The sequence below is a fragment of the Pyrus communis genome, chromosome 11, assembly GCF_963583255.1.
Source record: "Pyrus communis chromosome 11, drPyrComm1.1, whole genome shotgun sequence".
NCBI lineage: Eukaryota > Viridiplantae > Streptophyta > Magnoliopsida > Rosales > Rosaceae > Pyrus > Pyrus communis.
The window spans coordinates 23,990,725-24,015,339 of record NC_084813.1 but is presented as its reverse complement, the minus strand read 5'-3'; the positions used below and the strand labels follow the sequence as shown (position 1 = coordinate 24,015,339).

The following is a 24,615-nucleotide window of genomic DNA, read 5'->3' as shown; positions in this document are numbered from 1 at the left end:
TTTTCCTTAAAGTTTAAGAGAATTGTTAGTGACACTCCAAAAATCTCATTTGGCATTCTAAACTTTTTAAAAGTAGAAAGAAAAATACACTTTTGAGAAGTGTAGAATGAGATTTTTGAAATGTTAATAACAGTTTCTAAAGCTTAATTTGAGAAAAATTATTGAGATATTACATGTTTGTATCATTTGATGGGACGTGATGTGTACATGTCACATCAACTATCGAATCTATTTGATAGTTATATGCATCACTTGCCACATGAGATGGTACACTAATATGGTCTAAAATTGTGGAGAGATTTTTCGATGTGCTGGGAACACTACACGGTACGCCAAGTGTCATAATACAATTGGTTGGATATTTGCAAAAGAAAATAAAATTTACAACTACTTGTATTTTAACACTTGATGTATCAAGTTGTGTTTCCGGCATACTGAAAATTTCTCAAATTGTGTTCACCCTTGAGAAAAAGTTTTCCCCAATTGTATTGTTACACTTGGTTTACCAGGCCATGTTCCCGATAAATTGAAAAATTTCTCCTCCCTAGCATTACTTTTTTGAAAATTCCAAAATCATGCATTGAGATGTGTATTTTGTATTATTAACAAACGATATTATCTACATTAAAGTAGTAGGGGAGTGGGCTAAGTCTCATACTGGGCTAATAATAATGTGGTTCAAATTCACCTCTAGCAAAAATCGAACCTAAAATCTTTACTTACAAGTGAAAAAACATACCACTAACTAACCCGTAATACTAAGTAACTGGATTGAGATGTGAATTAACTTGTCTACATGACAATGCTTTAGAATACTCTTATGAGTCATGACGTTCCAAGAGCATGAAATTTCTTTTGATTAGTCATAGGGGAAATGATCAAATAGTTGCCGTATGCTAACATGGAGAATCAAATTTAGAGACCTCGAGTTAACTAGAAAAAATATGTTTGTAAATTATTTGAATTATTTTCAGGTAAACAAAACTAATAATTATATAAACCAGTTAACAGTTCTCCAAATAACCGTTGATAAGTACCTAAATTTTGAATTTATGAACTACTAACAAAACCTTTATATATATAATTCAGAAACCGTTCCAAAGTTAAAATCCATATCCATAAAACCAATCGATCGAACTTTCCCAGAGAGAGAACAACTGCAAAAATGGACCAAAAGACTGACGGCGTCGGAATCAAAATCTACAATAATGCAGTCTACGGGGATCCACAGGACGACGAGTCCACCAAATCACCACCAAAGCCACCGCCACCTTCTTCTTCATCTCAGCCTCTGCCCCTGCTCCGACTGAACCCGCCACTTGCACGGCCGCAAACGGCGTGCCGTTGCGAAAGGGGTCCAGAAAACCCTATCCAAGACTTCAATGCTGGCCAACTTTCTTCCCACGGGCACTCTCCTAACCTTTGAGATGGTTCTCCCCGCTATCTACAGAACCGGGGAGTGCACGCGTGTTATCACCATGATGACGTACGGGCTCTTGGGTATGTGCGCCCTCTCATGCTTTTTCTTCCGCTTCACGGACAGTTTCCGTGGTCCGGACGGGAAGTTGTACTACGGGTTCGTGACGCAGAAAGGGCTAGCGGTGTTTAATGTTGTGCTATGATAGCACCAAACCACGCGGAACCAAATCAAGCTAACCCACAGAAATTTATCAAATGAAATGCAAGAACAATATAGAAAATAACACCAAGATTTTAACGAGGTTCCTCCACAGTCAGTGTAACTGGAGTACGTCCTCGGAGCAGTAGGAGCTCACCCAATAATCCACTATCAACCAAATGAGAGTTTACAAAGTGTTGGCAATCTCACAACCCAAATAACCCAATACACCCAATAGCTCTCACACACCAAAGAAACAAATAGAGGAAGAAATATAAAGAATAATTTCTTCTCTATACATATAGCTCAAAGCTATTACAACAACAACTACTTTGGTGGATGATTACTAACCAAATGAAGCAGCAGCTTCTTCTTCCTTTTGGGCTCTCTGCAACTCTCCTTGATCTCTGCAGAAAAATGAGCTCTTTTTCTCTCTTTCTACCACACAACCGAATGGAGGGAAGAAAGCAACCAAACCCTCCATTATGAAGGAGCCAAAACTCACGGGTGGTGAAGAGGACAAAAAATCTTTTCCCATTTTTCCTCCCCAAAACAAGGAAAGGTGTTTCCCACCTTTGGTTTGTTTAATCTAAAGTATGGCCACTTGGCCACTTATTCAACAATCTCCACCTTGGCCAAGTTCCGAAAAACGCCATGATAAGCCAAACAACACAATTAACACACAACATCACTCCCAATCACTAGCAAGAGAACAACTCATGCCGAGTCAAATGCTCCAAAACTCCTACTGCTCAACGCCTTCTTTATATAGGCAAAATGTGAGCCAAGTTCAAGCAATGAACAAACTTGGCTACACCAACAACCTTAGTCAACATATCAGCGGGGTTGTCTTTAGTTGGAATCTTCTGGAGAATGATTTCTCCTTCACCAACAACTTCACGAACAAAGTGATAACGCACATCTATGTGCTTGGTCCTCGCATGATGAACCTGATACTTAGCCAAATAAATGGCACTCTGACTATCACAATGTACCTCCACCTGCTTCTGATCAATCCCCAAATCTCTAATCAGTCCATTTATCCAAATGGCCTCCTTTATAGCTTCAGCAACTGCCATATATTCAGCCTCTGTAGTAGACAATGCAACAGACGACTGCAAAATGGACCTCCAACAAACTGGCCCTTTAGCCATAGTAAATACATAGCCTGTAGTAGACTTCCTTCCATCCAGATCACCTGCATAATCTGAATCAACATAACCAACAACAAAATGACCAATACCAAAGTCATCCCTCTCAAAGCATAAACCAACTGATAGGAGCATATTCATGCGACTTAAATGGCTTGTTCTCGTGCATTTACGTTATGTTTCTCTCGTTATTTTAGTCCTTTATGCTTCTTTTGTGTGTTTTCAGGTTCTAAGGGCCTAGGGAGCAAGAAAGTGCATTTTGAGGCCATTTGGAGCATTTTTGGGCATGGATTGGATAGCTTATCCATGGAGCCAAGAGGATGGACGAATTTGAAGGCCTTGTATGCACTTGAAGACACAAAACAATGGCTCTAGCCCAATCAAACACATTATGCCATACAAACCAACCTATTTTAGGCCCATTCTATGTACTTAAACCCTAGCCCTTTAAACTAGTTCACTTATCACTCAACATATCATTCACTTATCACTTATCTTATCATTCACTTACCACTCAACATATCACTCAACATATCATACACTTATCACTCATCACACTTCATCATTATACCACCATTCATTCTTTAAAACACATGCACCAAAACACCTTTGCCGTGGCATTCACTCCCCCTTGCATTTTCAGCCATTCCACTTCATCATTACACCACCTTCTCCATCTTTAATCACATGCACCACCAATTCAACACATGCACTTGTTCCTCCATTAAATCAACCACATTCATCACCAAAGAACCTTTGTGCCGTGAGTTCCATTGCATTTCCAGCATCCTCACATGCATTCCCTTCACATTCACCCACATGCACATTCAATCATTCACACATCCACCACTCATTCTTCATCATTTCAACCACCTACATGCATTAATTATTAAACTCTTCATCATTGCATCCAGAAAATGAGCAAGAAAGCTTCCCAAACACATGCAAATCCATCCATGTCGTGGGTTCCCTTTGCTCCCCTTGTGCAATTCCAGTTTTCACATGTGTCCTAGCTGTTTTTCCATCATTCCTCCACACAAATGCTTAAACAAACAGCCATATGTTCCCTCCACTACCCCTATAAATACCCTAGCATTCATTCATTCACTCCCCATTCAATTCCATCTCATTTTCATACACAAACACTTCCATCTTCTCCCTAGCCGTGAGTCACTTCATTTTCTGCATATTTTCTCTTCACTCTTCCATCTCCAACCACTCCCTACTCCATTCCACATACACCTAAAGCCCTTAACATCTCCTTAGACCTTGTGACACAACGAAGAGGAAGAGAAGAGTGCCTAAACGTTCATACAATTCAAGTTTGAGTTGTTGGAATGTTTGGGTGTTTCTTTGATTTCAAAGTTATAATTTAATTCTCTTTGTTTTGTACGTATGACGAATGGAAGATAAGAGTGCCTAAACGTTCATACAATTCAAGTTTGAGTTGTTGGAATGTTTGGGTGTTTCTTTGATTTCAAAGTTATGAGGAACTAAACCCCCTTTAGCTAGGGGGTGATTCGAAACTATGTTTATATTTGCAATTTGAATTGATTACGTTTGGTTGGAATTTCATAAGTTGTGGATTCAATTCGTTTAACTGTTTGATTGATAACTTATTTATGTATGTTCATTGAGATTGCAAGCTTAATTTTCATGCATAAATATGACGCTAGAATATAAGTGAATTTCACCTAATCGTTATGAACTTATATTCACAAGTAGTGGAGGTTGCTTATAAACAATCGCGTTAAACGAATTCTTGGCATAAGTTTCATGCGTATTCCATTGTAACGAATGCCTCGTCGATGTTTATGATTTCCGTTGAACTTAATGATCTTTGTTGAATGTCTCTATCATGCGTATTCCATAGTTAGGGACTTTGATTAAGAATAATTTGGTTGTAATGCGTATTCCATTCAATCCAACGAATTTAAGGAAATCTGAAAGTTAATCTAAGCGGATCTAATTAACTTGGAGCATTGAGTTTCACAACTTATCGAAAGACCAACTGAGAATCAATTTTGTTTGCAAGTGTAACATGTGTGGAGAAGAACCCCTTGGCTATTCCATCATCCATATTTTCATCACATTCATATTTACATTTTGCCTTTAATTATATTCTGTCTTTTTAATTTAATATCGTCCAACCACAATTCCCCCCCCTATTTTGTTAAGTCTTAATCATTCGTATTTGTTTTATTTTTGTATCTTTAAGCTTTTGGAGTCATAAACAATTGCAAATTCGTCTAAATCAAGTTCTAGCTTCTATTTGAGTCAATTTGATTGTTTTAGACAATTTGAGTTTTTCAAAGCCTTTCTGAGTCATAGTAGTCTTGTTAAGAGTATTTTAATTTAGTTTTTATGTTTTTAAGTCAATTTAGAAGGTTTTAGCAAGCCCTCCTAATCCCCGGTCTAGAACGATCCCTCACTTATCCATTCTACTACAATTGTCAAACGAGGGTTTAATTTGAGTGTCAAGTAAATCTCGCATCAAATTTTGGCGCCGTTGCCGGGGATTAGCAACTTTGCTAATCCTTTGTCTTTATTTTTATATTTTTTTTGTTTTTCGTGCATTCTTATTTTAGATTCTTAGTTTGTTTGTTTCCTTGTTTTTTTAGGTACTGTGTATGACTCGTCGCTCTCGGCCTATTATAGAGAACATCTCCGACTTTGACGGTGATTTTGAACGCACTTTGAGGAGAACGAGGAGTCAACAAGAGCCACCACAACCTCCACCACAACCTGGGCTTGAAGAAGACGAAGTAGGTGTAGAAGAAAAGCCCACGGATCAGATTTTTGAAGAAGAACAAGCCATGGCAGCAGATAATAGAACCATCAAGGAGCTTTCGGCCTCGGGTTTGGATAATGCATTGCCTCTTTGTATCCAATACCCCACGGCTGCAGAGGGGAAGACTGAGGAATTTGAACTCAAATCCAGTTTGTTACACCATATTCCGAAGTTCCATGGCTTGTCTATGGAAGACCCCAACAAACACTTGAAGGAGTTTGAGGTGGTTTGTTCAAGCATGACCCCCGTCAATGTGGATGGGAGTATATTGAAGATGAAGGCCTTTCCATTTTCACTTATGGACAAGGCCAAAGATTGGCTCTACGAACTAGCCCCGGGAACTGTGACTTCGTGGGAGAGTATGAAGCGTGCTTTCTTGGAGAAATTCTTCCCTACTTCGAGAGTGATTCTCCTACGGAAGAAAATTAGTGGTATTCAACAGAATCATGGTGAGACATTCCCGGCTTATTATGAGCGCTTCAAGGGCCTTGTAGCTTCATGTCCTCAACATCAAATGAAGGAGGAACTTCTCCTTCAATATTTCTATGAGGGCCTCATTCCTATCGAACGTCAAATGCTTGATGCATCAGCGGGAGGAGCATTGGTGGACAAAACACCAAGGGATGCCAAGATTCTCATAGCCAACCGAGCGCTCAACGCTCAACAATATGAAGGAGTGGGCCAAAGGGAAGCCCCACGGCAACAAAGTGTAAATGAGGTGAGTGCTATTTCTGAAATTCAATCACAACTTGCTAATCTTAATTCTCTTGTTTCTCAGGTTGTGATTGGTCCAAAAGCACAAGAACACCAAGTTTGTGGCGTGTGCTCAATTCAAGGGCATCCATCCGACAAGTGCCCTCAACTAATCGAGAATGGTGGGTGGGAATCTGCCAATGCAATTGGTTTCCAAGGACAAAATCAAAACAACCCATACTCGAACACTTACAATGCCGGATGGAGGGACCATCCAAACTTCAAATGGAGGGAGCCACAACAAACTGCCCAACAAGGAGGATTTAGGCCAAACCCCCCTGGTTTTTATTCCAAGCCGTATGCACCCCAACAACCTCAACAACCTTCGGCATCATCTCATTCAGGTACGTCCTTGGAAAGTGATCAAGCTATGCAATTACTAACCTCTATTTCGCAGGGGTTGCAAAATCAAAACAACCGGATAGCAAATAACGAGAAGGAGATGACGGATATGAAGAAACAAATAGGGCAAATTTCTGAGTTCCTTGGACAGATTAGAGAGCAAGGAAAGCTTCCTAGCTCAACCACAGTCAATCCAAAGGGAGGATTCGAATCCGCCAAGGCCATCACCCTAAGGGGTGGAAAAGAAGTTGGGACCGAGCCAAACAATCCCAAATCTGCCCAGAAAGTAGATGAAGAGACGACACAACCTGAGGCAGATCACCCTAACTCGGCCAAATCAGGTAATTTAAGTTCAAATTCATGTACTTCACGTCCTAATCTGCCCAATGTACCTTTTCCTCGCAGGTTCATGCAAGAAAAAAAGGAAGAAAGCGAGAAGGACATTCTTGAAACGTTCCGGAAGGTGCAAGTGAACATACCGCTTCTCGATGCAATCAAACAGGTTCCAAAGTATGCTAAATTCCTCAAGGACCTATGCAATACAAAGAGAAGAAGGGCAAACAAAGAGGTAGTGAAGGTAAGCGAGAATGTGTCCGCTGTTTTGCAACGTAAACTACCTACCAAGTGCAAAGACCCCGGTAGTTTCACGATTCCTTGTGTGATTGGACATAATCGTTTTGAACATGCCATGCTTGATTTAGGTGCATCCATAAATGTCATGCCTTATTCTATTTATGCATCTATGAATTTGGGAGAATTAAAACAAGATGGTGTAATTATACAATTGGCGGATCGTTCTAACGCGTATCCAAAAGGAGTTTTGGAAGATGTGCTTGTGCAGGTGAACCATTTAATTTTTTCGGCTGATTTCTACGTCCTAGACATGGAGGATTCAGCCCATTCTACATCTTTGCCGATTCTCCTTGGTAGGCCATTCATGAAGACGGCCCGAACGAAGATTGATGTATACAAAGGCACCTTGACAATGGAATTCGATGGGGAAGTGATTGATTTTAATATTTCTGAAACTATGAGATATCCCGTTGATGACCATTCTTGTTTTTCCATTGATGTTATCGATTCTTTGGCGCAGGTATACCTTGAAGAATTGAACGAGGACGCCCTGGAAACAACCATCACTAAGGCCATAGAGCGCAAAAATGAAGGATTTGGGCCAATGCAAGGCCACGGCAATGAGGAGGAATTCTTTGCAATGGGTTCTAGTGAAGAAATAATTGAGGTTGTGGCAGCCCTTGAGTCATTACCACAACAATATGGTAAGGTTCCACTCTCACTTTCAAATTCAGTTTCCACTAAGATGCTACCTTCTGTTGTTCAGGCACCATCGCTTGAACTTAAGCCGTTGCCGGACCATTTGAAGTATGTGTTTTTGGGAGAAGGCGAAACATTGCCCGTCATCATTTCATCAAGTCTCACGGCAATGGAGGAGGAGAAGCTTGTGAGGGTGCTGCGAGAGCACAAAACGGCCATAGGGTGGACTTTGGCCGACATTAAAGGAATAAGCCCTACCACATGCATGCACCGTATACTTCTTGAGGAGGGGGCTAAACCAACTCGAGAGGCTCAACGCCGTCTCAACCCTCCGATGATGGAAGTGGTGAAGAAGGAAATAATCAAGCTTTTGGATTGCGGAGTGATCTACCCTATCTCCGATAGCCGTTGGGTCTCTCCAGTTCAAGTTGTTCCCAAGAAGTCCGGAGTAACTGTTATCAAGAATGATGAGAATGAGCTCGTGCCTACACGCATTCAGACTGGATGGCGCGTATGTATCGATTACCGGAAGCTAAATGCCATGACTAGGAAAGATCACTTTCCTTTGCCATTCATCGACCAGATGCTCGAAAGGTTAGCCAGTCATGCTTTTTACTGTTTTCTTGATGGATACTCTGGATATAACCAAATTGTGATAGCCCCGGATGATCAAGAGAAGACCACATTCACATGTCCCTTTGGAACATTTGCTTATCGTCGCATGCCATTTGGCTTATGCAACGCACCGGCCACTTTCCAAAGGTGTATGGTAAGTATATTTTCCGATTTTGTTGAAAAGATCATTGAGGTTTTCATGGATGATTTCAGTGTATTTGGGAGTTCATTTGATAATTGCTTGGATAATCTGACCTTAATTTTGAAACGATGTGTTGAAACTAACCTTGTCTTGAATTGGGAGAAATGTCACTTTATGGTGAAACAAGGTATAGTTTTAGGACATATTGTTTCAGAAAAAGGAATTGAAGTAGATAAATCGAAAATAGACCTTGTACGTCACTTACCCTCTCCTACTTCGGTTAGAGAGGTACGTTCGTTTCTTGGCCATGCAGGGTTCTATAGGCGTTTTATCAAGGACTTCTCCAAGATGTCCAACCCTCTTTGCCGATTGCTTCAAAAAGATGTGCCATTCAAGTTTGATGAAGAGTGTAATTCGGCATTTAACCAACTCAAGGAGAAGCTAGTCTTGGCCCCCATTATTGTACCTCCAGATTGGAGCCTTCCGTTCGAGCTCATGTGCGATGCATCCGACTATGCATTAGGAGCTGTTCTAGGACAAAGAAGAGACAAGCGGCCGCATGTCATATACTATGCCTCTCGGACTCTCAATGATGCCCAATTGAACTACTCCACGACGGAAAAAGAACTTCTAGCTGTGGTTTTTGCTTTAGATAAATTCCGTTCATATTTAATTGGTACTAAAGTAATCGTTTATTCTGATCATGCAGCTTTGAGGTACTTGCTCACGAAAAAGGAAGCAAAGCCGAGGCTTATCCGTTGGATTCTTCTTCTTCAAGAATTTGATATTGAAATCCGGGATAAGAAAGGAAGCGAGAATGTAGTGGCTGACCATTTAAGCCGAATGATCCACGAGGAGCATGAACATGCCGTGCCTATCCCTGAAACTTTTCCCGATGAGCAGCTGCTATCCATTGAGGTAAGTGAACCATGGTATGCAGATTTAGTGAATTACTTGGTGGCTAAACAAATTCCAAATGAACTAAACAAGCACCAACGTGATAAGCTTAAAAATGATGCACGTTTCTATGTTTGGGATGACCCTTATTTGTGGAAGTATTGCTCAGATCAAATTGTACGTAGATGTGTGCATGATTCTGAATTTCACTCAATTCTAAGCTTTTGTCACACATATGCATGTGGTGGTCATTTTGGCACACAACGCACTGCCCTCAAGGTTCTAGAGTGTGGTTTTTATTGGCCGACTATATTTAGGGATGCTAGAACCTTTTGTGTGTCTTGTGATCGTTGCCAACGAATGGGTAACATAGGTACCAAGGACCAAATGCCGCAAACCCCTGTCTTTAATGTTGAAATTTTTGATGTTTGGGGCATTGATTTCATGGGCCCTTTCCCTCCATCTTATGGTTTCACTTATATCTTGCTAGCCGTTGATTATGTTTCTAAATGGGTGGAAGCAAAAGCCACCCGTACTAACGATTCTAAGGTGGTTGCAGATTTCGTGAAAACTAACATTCTTGCTAGGTTTGGAATGCCGAGAGTAATCATAAGTGATGGAGGGTCTCACTTTTGCAATCGGACCATTGAGGCGTTGCTAAGAAAGTACCATGTCAACCATAAGGTCTCCACACCTTACCATCCTCAAACAAATGGCCAAGCCGAGGTGTCTAACCGAGAAATCAAACAAATTTTGGAGAAGACCGTTGAACCAACAAGGAGGGATTGGAGCTTACGTTTAGATGATGCACTGTGGGCATATCGTACGGCATACAAAACACCCATTGGGATGTCACCTTTTCGGCTCGTCTATGGTAAGCCATGTCATTTGCCCGTAGAGTTAGAGCACAAGGCACATTGGGCCGTGAAGATTTTCAACATGGACATAGATGCAGCGGGAGTTCATAGGAAGCTCCAATTGAATGAACTTGAGGAGATTCGGAATGAAGCCTATGAGAATGCCCGGATGTACAAAGCCAAGACCAAAGCATTCCATGATAAAATGATTCGAACCAAGACCTTCACAGTTGGGCAGAAAGTGTTACTTTTTAACTCTCGCCTACGTTTGTTTCCTGGTAAGTTGCGTTCTAAATGGATTGGCCCGTTTGTTGTTACTAATGTTTTCCCTCATGGTGCAGTGCAAATCAAAAGTTCAAGGACGCAGCAAGAATTCAAAGTGAATGGGCATCGATTGAAGCCCTATTACGAGATGTTTGAGGAGCATGTCGTGGAGGAGGTACCCCTCCATGCCGTGGAACCTAGTCAAGCTTAAACGGAGGTACCGTCCGGCTGCAAGACGTAAAAGAAAGCGCTTCGTGGGAGGCAACCCATGCATCCGAATAGAGAAGAACTTGGAAACCCCTTTAAGAGACTTATTTTTATTCCTTTCTTTTTCTTTACTGCCTTTACTTTGCTTTCTTTCTCGTATTTGTTTATTTGCTTGCTCTGTTGTGACTTTCTGCTTAAAACATTGAGGACAAAGTTTGATTTAAGTGTGGGAGGGTAAACAATTTGTATTTGCATGAATTTCGTGGGATTTATTCACCTATCACTTAGAATGTTGTTTCTTGCTGTTTTAAACGTGTTTAGAGTGTTTTAGTGTGTTTTATAGTGTCTTGGTATAAAACTCCGAAAATTTGATAAAAACGTTTTAAAAAAAAAAAAAAAAAAAAAACTCCAAATCCAGATTCCTAAAAAAAAAAACTCTTCTCTTTGTTGCTATTTCGTTTCTGCCTTGTTACGTTGTTTAGTTGTTATTGTTTGTTTGTTTATTAATTGTGTGAGTTTATGATTGTAACATTGAGAAAATGTTTGATTTATTGATAGGCACTGCTAAACAAAGAAAGATGGTGCTTCACAAAGGGTGTTTGCTTGAGGCCCCACTACGTGGCTTTACTCTTGAAGCGGAAGGCGTAGGAACAGAAGGCATCGGAGCGGAAGGCGTAGGAACAGAAGGCATAGGAGCAGAAGGCATCGAAGATAGAGCATTCCAGGCCTCAATACTTGGCCAAGCGCTGGATGAGCCAGGAAAAAGGTGCCTCTGGAGGAAAGAAGAGAACCTTTGACGGTTACTGTGAATCCGACCTTCAGACTCTTGCAGCTCATCAAGCTTCCTCTTCATGCCCGTCGAATAGTTGTTTGCAAGCACGTGCAAACTTCTATTCTCATACTTCAGCTGCTGGATCTCCTGCTTGAGACTTTCCACCTCTGCCATCAATGATTCCACCTGACGGGAGCGGGCAAGCAGGCGTTGGCCCATGTTGGACACAGAACTCGCACACTGAACACTAAGTGCGAGGGACTCTTGAACGGCCAGCTCATCGGACCGTCCTGACAGCAGCCTACTATCTTTCGGAGTGAGGAGGTTCCTAGCTACTATTGTAGCTGTTGTGGCGTCCTGCATCACGGAGTCTTCACCTGTGAGAGGACCGTTAGAAGAAAAGAAAGAAGGGCGCCATACGTTACCTTGACGCGGCGCGCCCGTATCACTGCTAAGGCTCAATTCCAAGCTAAGGTTCGATGAGTTTGCCATTTTTCAAAAGTGTTCAAAGAGAAGGGATGAAGTTAAATTTCAAAGGGCCGGAGTCGATTTTCAAGAATGGGAAATCTTCAGAATGTGTTTGTTGTGGTGATCGATAGCTTAATAAAAAAGCCAAGGCGACGCGTCCACCAATTCAAAAAGCCGGAATTTCCGGCGTAATTTAGGCGACGCTTTCTCGGCTTTTCAGAAGGCGCGTTCAACTTTGTCAAAAGATTTCTTCTTTTCTGACAACACGTGGAGGCCATCATCACAACTACACATCTTTAGCCGACAAGCGCAAAGTTCGGCGACGCTTTCTCAGCTTTTCAGAAGACGCGTGCAGCTTTGTCAAAAGGAGCCACATCTGCACTACCACGTGTCGTTCAGAAAGTGAAGGGGCGTCGTTCAGAAATCGAAGGGGCGCCTGCTCAGAAATCGAAGAGGCGTGTTCAGAGATCGAAGAGGCGCCATTATTTCAAAAAGCCGGATTTGCGGGATCAAAACGTTTGTCGACAAAGGTAAAAAGTACCACCACTTGATATTATCTCTATATATGTCGACCTTCGTCTTTTATGGCAGGGCAAACCTGAAGAAAATGCCCAACTCTCCCTCACCTCTGAGGGCGCACTCCCAGCAAAGCCTTTCGAAATACTCAATTCTTTCTTCTTCCCCAAAGATGATACCAGATGCCTGGAGTACATATGACCCAGGAGGAAGCAGCACAACAAATACATGTGCTGATTCATTCACCGCTTCTTCAAAAGCAAAGGTATCTCATATCATCAAGGTCAAAAGCAAAAGTATCTCATATCATGCTCTTTCCCTGTCTTTTTCTTTGTCCTTGTTCTTACTCGCATGGCAAAGTAAAAGAAGCAATCAGCCGGCACTTGGAGTCAGTCTTCCGATCTGGAGCCAACTGCCTGGGATCTATTCCTGATTGCTTACCTAGCGTTGCTCTCGAGTAGTCATCTTCAACGGTTGATACACTTCCGGAGAAGGGACCACTTCTGCAAAGGGGAGCGAGTAAGGCAAGTGAAAATGATACATTGAAGCATGTGGAGACAAACATAGGCTGAGTTATCCTCCAACCCTTTTCAATACGAATTGGAAAGATTGAACAAAGAAACAGACCAAAGGGGTAAGCTCAGACCTTCGGGGAAGACCAAAAGAATCCTCCAGCCCAGTAGCACAAAGGAAAATCAACAAGTGGAGGAGACCAAAAGATTCCTGCTGCCCAGTTCAAGAAGTAGCACAAAGGAAAATCAACGATGGGCAGAAACCAGTTCAAGAGTAAACCTGTGGAATCACAAAGATCAAAGCCTCAATGCAATTACCAAGGAGAAGATGGAATTTACACTCTATAAACAGATTTGCGTCTCTAAACTCTTCTCTTTGTTAATTACATTATGTCATGTTTAGTATGTTTAAGTGCTTTTTGTGTATTTACTTATGCTTTGTGTGAATCTATGCTTAAAACATTGAGGACAATGTTTGATTTAAGTGTGGGGGGGTAACTAAGTATATTTGATGCAAATTCGTTGGATTTTATCACCTATCACTTCACATGTTGTTTCTCACTGTTTTAAAACTGTTTTAGTGTGTTTTGTCTTAAAAATTCGAAAATCCCATAAAAATTTGAAAAAATTGTTTTGAAAAACCCAAAAAGAGTTGTTTTAAAGTTGTTTTTGTGTGTGTGTTTGTGTCTTAGGATACCTTCCAACACAATGATAAGGATTTGGTTTGTAATTGCATGACTGTTAAAAGAGTTATTAACATAGAGAAAAGTTTGATTTACTCTTGGTATATGCTTGGTTATGGTTATAATGTATGACTTCACATGCAATCATAAAAGAAAATTTAGTTTTTGTAACATGCCTGAAGGAAGGAACTCAAACAAATGCTACAACCCTGAGAGACTTGAGCCTATAACGTTCTTTGGAGAGTATAATCTGTGATTTCTTGTTTTCTAAAATCGTTGCATGATCTCATTATTCTTTGCTTGGTTACTACTTAGAAGGCGTTTCATCATATAGTTCCAAATGCTAGAACTCATGCCCATTTCATTCAAAGCATGTTATTGATTTGCATAACATATATCAAGATGAAGTTGTGTAGTTGCCACCATAGCCAAATAGCCTCGCTTCCCATATTTCGTATATGTTGTAAGTTTTACCCCCGTTGAGCCATGTTAACCCATGTTCTTTGTTAACCCACTTTATCTTCACCTAACCTAGAATATGACCGTCCTTACCCTTGTTCTTAAAAGATAGTGAGCATGACTTAATTGAATTCCTTTTGAGTTACATTATGAAAGAAAATAAGTGTGGGGGAGAGAATGTTTAAGTGTTTTTGTTTTGAGATTCAAAAGAAAAGAAAAAAAAAAAAAAAAAAAAAAAAAAAAAAAAAAAAGAGAAAAGAATAAGTGATTGAAGAAAGGTTCTAAAACACCAATTCTGGGCGTAAATTGTCTAAATTCTCCCTTTTTGTTCAAAAGTTGAGTTTTCATTCAAAAGTGAATTCTAAGTTGATTCAAATGCTTTGCTCACTATTTCTTTAAGAACCTTTGTTTTCCATATCCCTTCTTTGTTATCCACATACCCCAAGCCCCGTTACAACCCTTGACTTCTATCTTGAGTGTTGTGTATTTCAATTTGTGGAGTTTGAACTTGGTATGAGCTTATGGTGTCACTGGTTCTCGCGTCTAAGTAGTAGCATTCCATTCATGAGATCATATCTAAACTTGATTATTAACTCCAGAATTTGCGTTCTTTGTGATACATATATGTGAGTGTCGTTTTCATGTTTACATCAATCTTCTCACATATGACTAGATTAGGGTGTGTAGTTAGAAAATCTGAGTAAAAATTGAGTGCATATCTTGAAAGGAATTGAGCAAATTCTCTAAGGCATGTTACTACATTCAAAACATGGTTTTAAATGCTTAATTGTGAAATAGTATATGGTGACTATGATTAAGAATGTACTTAAGTGTGAAGATGACTAAAATCTGTGAGAATGATGATTTTTAACTTGTCATGTGCATTGGAAATCCCTAAGACGGTTGTTGGAAGGTTTAGGTTGTGTTTTACGTGTTTAGTGACGTTTTGTTTATTTGTTTTTATTCTGTTTTGCTCGAGGACTAGCAAAAGCTAAGTGTGGGGGTATTTGATAGGAGCATATTCATGCGACTTAAATGGCTTGTTCTCGTGCATTTACGTTATGTTTCTCTCGTTATTTTAGTCCTTTATGCTTCTTTTGTGTGTTTTCAGGTTCTAAGGGCCTAGGGAGCAAGAAAGTGCATTTTGAGGCCATTTGGAGCATTTTTGGGCATGGATTGGATAGCTTATCCATGGAGCCAAGAGGATGGACGAATTTGAAGGCCTTGTATGCACTTGAAGACACAAAACAATGGCTCTAGCCCAATCAAACACATTATGCCATACAAACCAACCTATTTTAGGCCCATTCTATGTACTTAAACCCTAGCCCTTTAAACTAGTTCACTTATCACTCAACATATCATTCACTTATCACTTATCTTATCATTCACTTACCACTCAACATATCACTCAACATATCATACACTTATCACTCATCACACTTCATCATTATACCACCATTCATTCTTTAAAACACATGCACCAAAACACCTTTGCCGTGGCATTCACTCCCCCTTGCATTTTCAGCCATTCCACTTCATCATTACACCACCTTCTCCATCTTTAATCACATGCACCACCAATTCAACACATGCACTTGTTCCTCCATTAAATCAACCACATTCATCACCAAAGAACCTTTGTGCCGTGAGTTCCATTGCATTTCCAGCATCCTCACATGCATTCCCTTCACATTCACCCACATGCACATTCAATCATTCACACATCCACCACTCATTCTTCATCATTTCAACCACCTACATGCATTAATTATTAAACTCTTCATCATTGCATCCAGAAAATGAGCAAGAAAGCTTCCCAAACACATGCAAATCCATCCATGTCGTGGGTTCCCTTTGCTCCCCTTGTGCAATTCCAGTTTTCACATGTGTCCTAGCTGTTTTTCCATCATTCCTCCACACAAATGCTTAAACAAACAGCCATATGTTCCCTCCACTACCCCTATAAATACCCTAGCATTCATTCATTCACTCCCCATTCAATTCCATCTCATTTTCATACACAAACACTTCCATCTTCTCCCTAGCCGTGAGTCACTTCATTTTCTGCATATTTTCTCTTCACTCTTCCATCTCCAACCACTCCCTACTCCATTCCACATACACCTAAAGCCCTTAACATCTCCTTAGACCTTGTGACACAACGAAGAGGAAGAGAAGAGTGCCTAAACGTTCATACAATTCAAGTTTGAGTTGTTGGAATGTTTGGGTGTTTCTTTGATTTCAAAGTTATAATTTAATTCTCTTTGTTTTGTACGTATGACGAATGGAAGATAAGAGTGCCTAAACGTTCATACAATTCAAGTTTGAGTTGTTGGAATGTTTGGGTGTTTCTTTGATTTCAAAGTTATGAGGAACTAAACCCCCTTTAGCTAGGGGGTGATTCGAAACTATGTTTATATTTGCAATTTGAATTGATTACGTTTGGTTGGAATTTCATAAGTTGTGGATTCAATTCGTTTAACTGTTTGATTGATAACTTATTTATGTATGTTCATTGAGATTGCAAGCTTAATTTTCATGCATAAATATGACGCTAGAATATAAGTGAATTTCACCTAATCGTTATGAACTTATATTCACAAGTAGTGGAGGTTGCTTATAAACAATCGCGTTAAACGAATTCTTGGCATAAGTTTCATGCGTATTCCATTGTAACGAATGCCTCGTCGATGTTTATGATTTCCGTTGAACTTAATGATCTTTGTTGAATGTCTCTATCATGCGTATTCCATAGTTAGGGACTTTGATTAAGAATAATTTGGTTGTAATGCGTATTCCATTCAATCCAACGAATTTAGGGAAATCTGAAAGTTAATCTAAGCGGATCTAATTAACTTGGAGCATTGAGTTTCACAACTTATCGAAAGACCAACTGAGAATCAATTTTGTTTGCAAGTGTAACATGTGTGGAGAAGAACCCCTTGGCTATTCCATCATCCATATTTTCATCACATTCATATTTACATTTTGCCTTTAATTATATTCTGTCTTTTTAATTTAATATCGTCCAACCACAATTCCCCCCCCCCTATTTTGTTAAGTCTTAATCATTCGTATTTGTTTTATTTTTGTATCTTTAAGCTTTTGGAGTCATAAACAATTGCAAATTCGTCTAAATCAAGTTCTAGCTTCTATTTGAGTCAATTTGATTGTTTTAGACAATTTGAGTTTTTCAAAGCCTTTCTGAGTCATAGTAGTCTTGTTAAGAGTATTTTAATTTAGTTTTTATGTTTTTAAGTCAATTTAGAAGGTTTTAGCAAGCCCTCCTAATCCCCGGTCTAGAACGATCCCTCACTTATCCATTCTACTACAATTGTCAAACGAGGGTTTAATTTGAGTGTCAAGTAAATCTCGCATCACCAACATCTCGAGTACCATGGAGATACCTCAATATCCACTTAGCTGCATTCCAATGCTCTTTACCTGGATTATGCATATATCGACTCACCATGCCAACTTCATGAGCAATATCCGGTCTAGAGCATACCATTGCATACATCAAACTACCAACCAAATTTGCATATGGTATATCTTTCATTTGCAGCTTCTCTTTATCAGCTTAAGGACATTGTAGAGAACTCAATTTAAAATGAGGAGCCAAAGGGGTACTAACCGGTTTAGTTGAATCATGAACTCCAAACTTCCGAATCAACTTCTCAAGGTATTGTCTTTGATTCAAACAAACCAAACCCTTCTCTTTGTCTCTAGTGATCTCCATGCCAAGGATCTTCTTTGCTTCACCAAGATCCTTCATCTCGAACTCATTCTTCATTTGATTCTTCAATTTATCAATCTCTTCGACATTATTTGAGGCAATCAACATATCATCAACATATATCAACAAATAAATGAAAGACCCATCTTGTAACTTCTTGAAGTACACACAATGATCATATTGACTTCTAGAATAATTTTGGCCTCTCATAAATTTATCAAACCTCAAATACCATTGTCTTGAAGATTGCTTCAAGCCATAAAGTGATTTCTTCAACTTGCAAAACAAATTCTCTTTCCCTTTCACTTTATACCCATCCGGTTGACACATATAAATCTCTTCATTCAAATCACCATGTAGGAAAGCCGTTTTCACATCGAGTTGCATAAGCTCAAGATCATATTGTGCAACAAGAGCTAACATAATACGAATTGAGGAGTGCTTCACAACTGGAGAAAATATTTCGTTGTAGTCAATGCCCTCCTTTTGTGCATACCCTTTAGCAATTAATCTTGCTTTGAATCTCACATTGCTTTTCTCATCAGCATCTTCCTTCTTGGCATACACCCATTTGCAACCAATAGCTTTCTTACCCTTAGGCAATTTAGCTAACTCCCAAGTCTTGTTCTTCAAGAGAGAATTCATCTCATCACCCATGGCATTGCACCACTTCTCTTTTTCCTCACTCTCAATGGCTTCCTCAAAATTGGATGGAATCTCATCAGTGATAATAGGAAGAGCAAAAGCAACATAGTCACTATACCGAGCTGGCTTGGTAATTTGTCTTTTTCCTCTGTTCTTGGCAATAGACTCTTGAGGTGAAACTTGCTCTTCAACTTTAATAGAATCTTCAAGTTCAACTTCTTCAACATCCTCATGGTCTCCCACTTCTTCACTTGTAGTGGCTTCGACATCAACGGAAATAGGATTTGAAGTACTAGAGGCAACTTTCTCAAGCTCCACCTGTTGGACATCTTTCACATTCTTTTCAGAGTCTCTGAACATATATTCTTCATCAAATGTCACATCTCTGCTGATTACAAGTTTCTTCATCTCCGGGCACCATAACCTATAACCTTTGACACCACTACTAAAACCAAGAAAGATAGCCTTTTTGGCTCTAGGATCAAGTTTATTTTCAGTTACATGAAAAAAAGCAGGTGAACCAAAAATACGAATATAATCATAATCATTAGAAGGTTTTCCAGTCCATACCTCCATTGGCGTCTTACCCTGAACAGCAGCTGAGGGTAATCGGTTGATGATGTGACATGCATAAGTAACTGCCTCTGCCCAAAATGACTTGCTCAAACCCGACTGAGACAACATGCATCTAACCTTCTCAAGCAAGGTTCGATTCAATCTTTCTGCAACTCCATTTTGTTGTGGAGTTCCCCGGACACTAAAATGTCTCACAATCCCTTCCTCTTTGCAAACTTTAAAGAAAGGGTCGGATGTGTATTCACCACCATTATCAGATCTCAAAATCTTAATCTTTCTCCCAGTCTGGTTCTCAACCATTTTCTTCCAACCCAAGAAAATGCTCAACACCTCACTCTTGTGCTTCATAGTGTAGACCCAAGACCTTCTTGAATAATCATCAACAAAGGTCACGAACCAATGTCTACCACTCAAAGAGGGAGTCTTTGTAGGACCCCAAACATCCGAATGCACATAATCAAGAATGCCCTTCGTCTGATGTACAGCAGTACCAAACTTCACTCTAGTTTGCTTCCCCAAGACACAATGCTCACAGAAATCAAGCTTACAAGTCGTGGCACCTTTTAGAAGACCTTGTTTCACAAGCCCTTGTAGAGCTTTCTCACCGGCATGGCCTAATCTCATATGCCACAATCTAGTAGTATCAGAATCGGATGTGCCTATATTTTCTGAGACTACAGATGCTTCACCTGTCACAGTGCTTCCTTGCAATAAATACAAATGGCCACATCGAGGAGCTTTCATCACAACAAGTGCACCATAAGTAACTTTCAATGTATGTCCATCTGAATGAAATCTGAAGCCCTTGGATTCCAAAGTACCCAAAGAAATAAGATTTTTCTTGAAATTCGGTACATACCGAACACCTGTCAACTCTTTAACCATGCCATCATGCAACTTCAAACGAACTGTACCAATCCCTTTTGTTGTGCAAGGATTGTCATCTCCCATGAACACAACGCCGCCATCAAACTCTTTCAAGCTTGAAAACCAATCCTTGTGAGGAGTCATATGATGAGTACAACCCGTATCCAACACCCACTTAGTAGCACAATCAAATGATGAGGTAGTGGTTAAAGCAAAATCAGAAAAATCTGTTTCAACTTCAGCAACATTAGCTTCAGAACTTTCTTTTCCTTTGGCCTTCAACTTAGGACAATCTTTCTTCCAATGACCCTTATTACGACAAAAGGCACATTCATCCCTTTCCAAAGGTTTTCTACCTTTAGAGTTTCCTCTAGGTCGAGACTTTGATTTTTTTCTGCTAGAAGATGATCTTCTCTCCGATGATCTACCTCTAACAAATAAAGCTTCAGAGGTACTATCATGATTTTTATCTCTATGCCTCATTTCATAATTCATCAAGGCATTTGACACATCTTCAAATTTCACAGTTTCTTTACCATGCATAATAGTGGTAACAAAATGCTCATAAGAGTCCGGCAAGGAATTCAACAATATTAAGGCCTTATCTTCATCCTTAATATCCTCATCTAAATTTAACAAGTCGGCAATCAACTTATTAAAAGCATCAAGGTGTCTAATCATTTTTGTACCTTCTTTGTATTGGAAGCGGTAGAGCTTTTTCTTCAAGTGTAGCCGGTTCTCTGCACTCTTCGTCATATACTTGTCTTCCAATTTTTGCCACAACACACTTGCCAATGTCTCCCGCATCACAAAATACTTCTGAGTTTTTGCAAGGCACAACCGAATTGAAGAGCAAGCCCACAAATTTAATTTCTCCCATTCCGGCTTCGACATAGCTTCTGGCTTCTCTCCCAAAGCGGCAAGTAGATCTTGTTGAGCCAACACATCTTTGACCTCACATTGCCACATCCCAAAGTTGTTTGTGCCATCAAACTTTTCAACTTCGAACTTTGCATTTTGCACCGTAGTTCTTGCAAATCCGGAGCTGCTTCCAAAAGGATTCTCATCTTGCCCGTCTGACATTTTTGGCAATTAGACAGTACCCAAGAGCAACCAGTGCTCTGATACCAATTGTTGTGCTAGGATAGCACCAAACCACGCGGAACCAAATCAAGCTAACCCACAGAAATTTATCAAATGAAATGCAAGAACAATATAGAAAATAACACCAAGATTTTAACGAGGTTCCTCCACAGTCAGTGTAACTGGATTACGTCCTCGGAGCAATAGGAGCTCACCCAATAATCCACTATCAACCAAATGGGAGTTTACAAAGTGTTGGCAATCTCACAACCCAAATAACCCAATACACCCAATAGCTCTCACACACCAAAGAAACAAATAGAGGAAGAAATATAAAGAATAATTTCTTCTCTATACATATAGCTCAAAGCTATTACAACAACAACTACTTTGGTGGATGATTACTAACCAAATGAAGCAGCAGCTTCTTCTTCCTTTTGGGCTCTCTGCAACTCTCCTTGATCTCTGCAGAAAAATGAGCTCTTTTTCTCTCTTTCTACCACACAACCGAATGGAGGGAAGAAAGCAACCAAACCCTCCATTATGAAGGAGCCAAAACTCACGGGTGGTGAAGAGGACAAAAAATCTTTTCCCATTTTTCCTCCCCAAAACAAGGAAAGATGTTTCCCACCTTTGGTTTGTTTAATCTAAAGTATGGCCACTTGGCCACTTATTCAACATTTAAACCGGGCCTGATGGTGGAGGTGCCGAAGGAGGAGAGGTACGAGTTGGGGCTGTCGGACTTCGTTTTATGTCCGTCATGGTGTTCGTGGCGATCGCATTTTCGGACCGCCGCGTGACGGACTGTTTGTTTCCGGGGCACGAGAAGGACATGGATGAAGGGATGGAGAGTTTCCCGTTGATGGTGGGAATCGTGTGCAGCGGCTTGTTTCTTGTGTTTCCGAGTACTCGCTACGGGATTGGCTGCATGGCTGCGCGAATGAAGCAGAAGCGTAATTCAAGATACAATTTATTTGTTTTATTAGTTAATGATGTTTGTGTTTCTGTAAGTTGTATTAATATGTTATGTTGTTTGTGTTTATATATATAATATATGTTATATTGGAGAGAAGTGTCTCGAGAACCTAGTTCGGTTTAACTAGTTATATTATTATATTTAGTTTATCCGTTTTGTATATCTAGTACAATAAAAATTTCTTGTTATATTGATATGTTGTATTACGATTCACTTTGACAATTAATGATTTTGCTTTGAGTAATAGTATATTAAGTTGCAAATTTTATGCTTTATATATTTGATCGACAGATCATTAGTTGACCTAGGGCATGTGCTTGACTTGATTTCCTCTCCTAATATCGTTTGAATCTTCTTTTATATTTGCAAAAGAAAATCAAAAATAATTATCAAATATAACATATGTTGTAATCGTTAATTTGCCTAATCAGTAAATATATAACATAAGTTGTAACCATTACCTTGCCTAATTCCCAGATTCATTTTAAATAATCATTAGTTTACCTTCCAATATTGGTCTCAAAAGTTGTGTATATATCTGGACAATCGAGCATATATAGTTTCTCATCCAAGTTAAGGTGGATGAGTTTTAGATATTGAACCCACCCCATCAATTATTTTCTTGTTAATTTGTTAATATTTCTGAGAAGTGGCCAGCGTCAACAAAATTGTATTTTGCATGGCGGTCGTACTGTTTATAACTGCGACTACGACCATGAAGGCTCAAGCAACTACGCGGCTCCCAGACCTCTCATATCCATATGCATCTATCTCAACGACACCAGGCTGTCTTCCTCCGCCAAGGTCGCCGTCGCCAGTATGTAAACAACAAGTTTAATTAATCCCTAACAGTTCTCTAATATTAATTACTTATATACTATACACAGTTAATCGACTTAATTTTGTTTGTTGAATAATATGTTGTAGAATGTGACGGGAGATGTGCATGCTGCTTGTGTGTGCATAATCCAAAGCCCTACTGCTTTGAGTGTTGCGATGATCAGACAGGCACTGCCCCAACCCCGACCCCGACGACCTCTGCTTTGCAATATGATGCATAATCCAACTGCTCTCAAGACTCTGTAGAGTGAAGGATGCCTTAACTTTTTGATTAATTAGTCAATAAATGGTTTTACTTCCGTCAAATAATCATCTGGATGAACTATATATATGTACTAATTTTTAAATGGAAGTTTTCACTTGAGGACGTGTTACACTAAAAAATGAGCCATTTGGTCATTTTGTTACTGCGCGCATCCGGTGTTCCCGACCCTCTACACTTCAATGAAAAACAAACGTCAGTTCTCCAATGTAATTAGAAACTTCTTAACAAGTGACATTCATTCTATTTTGTTTCAGGATTTTTATCAATCTGTTGTTTCCTTGTTTCAGGTTCTTCTCCTATGCTTCATCTTGTGCACCATCTGTTACGCATCAATGGCAGTTTTCGGGTACCTAATTTTTGGATCTACGGTTCAATCACAAATAACTTTAAATCTCCCAACTCACAAAATCAGCTCAAAAGTCGCGATATACACCACGCTGGTCAATCCCATATCCAAATATGCTTTGATGGTTACACCAGTTGTGAATGCTGCAAAGAAGAGGTTCCCGAATCACTACAACAAGAGACTCATCGGCATGTTAGCCAGCACCACCTTGGTGACAAGCACCGTTATAGTAGCTTTGGCTATACCATTTTTCGCTTATCTCATGTCACTCGTCGGAGCATTTTTGAGTGTAACAGCTTCAATTATAATATAATTCGCTTCAGAGTAGAATTATCTCTCATTCTAATCTCTCTCATCTTCCCTTCTCTTCTATTTAAACAGTTACGAATAAACCACGTCAACATTTGTTTAGAAATTTTTATATAAAGAAAAAAAAAAAGCAAAAATGAAAAATGAGAGGAGGAGAATGAAGGAAATGGTAATATGAAGGGAAAGAATCCTACTCCCCTTAAAAATGTGTTTCAACTCGTATCTTACTATGTGTCTTGTCACATGATCTACAACTGCTCAAATTCATACCAAGAGAATGAAAGTTGTCAATCAGATTTTCTCGTGAACCCTCCCGATCAATCATCATATCAACCTCATTAACCACCTTCCAGTTCCACCCTCATGTATTGTATACGCGCGTACAGACACAAGAATTTATTGCATGTAAGTCTTTGAATGTCCTCTTAGATATCAGTTATGTTATGACTCACCTAGACCTGTTGTTTAGAGTAGGACCTCCTTAGAACATTTCCGGTTGTTTTGGTAGACCGAGAATGAACTGCGAATGAATTGTTAGAGCCGATGTTCCTTTAGACAGGGCGGAACTTAAATATAGTGTTGACCAAGTAGGTGTAACCGTTGAATTCTATGGCAATGAACTCAAAAGAGTTAGTTATGATGATCCCACT

The 24,615-nt window shown here is 39.7% G+C and overlaps 1 pseudogene; it reads left to right on the top strand.

Annotated features, from left to right (window-relative positions):
* The first annotated feature begins 1,165 nt into the window (after nucleotides 1–1,165).
* On the top strand, nucleotides 1,166–23,969 carry LOC137709261 (protein DMP8-like; annotated as a pseudogene).
* The last annotated feature ends 646 nt before the right edge of the window (nucleotides 23,970–24,615 follow it).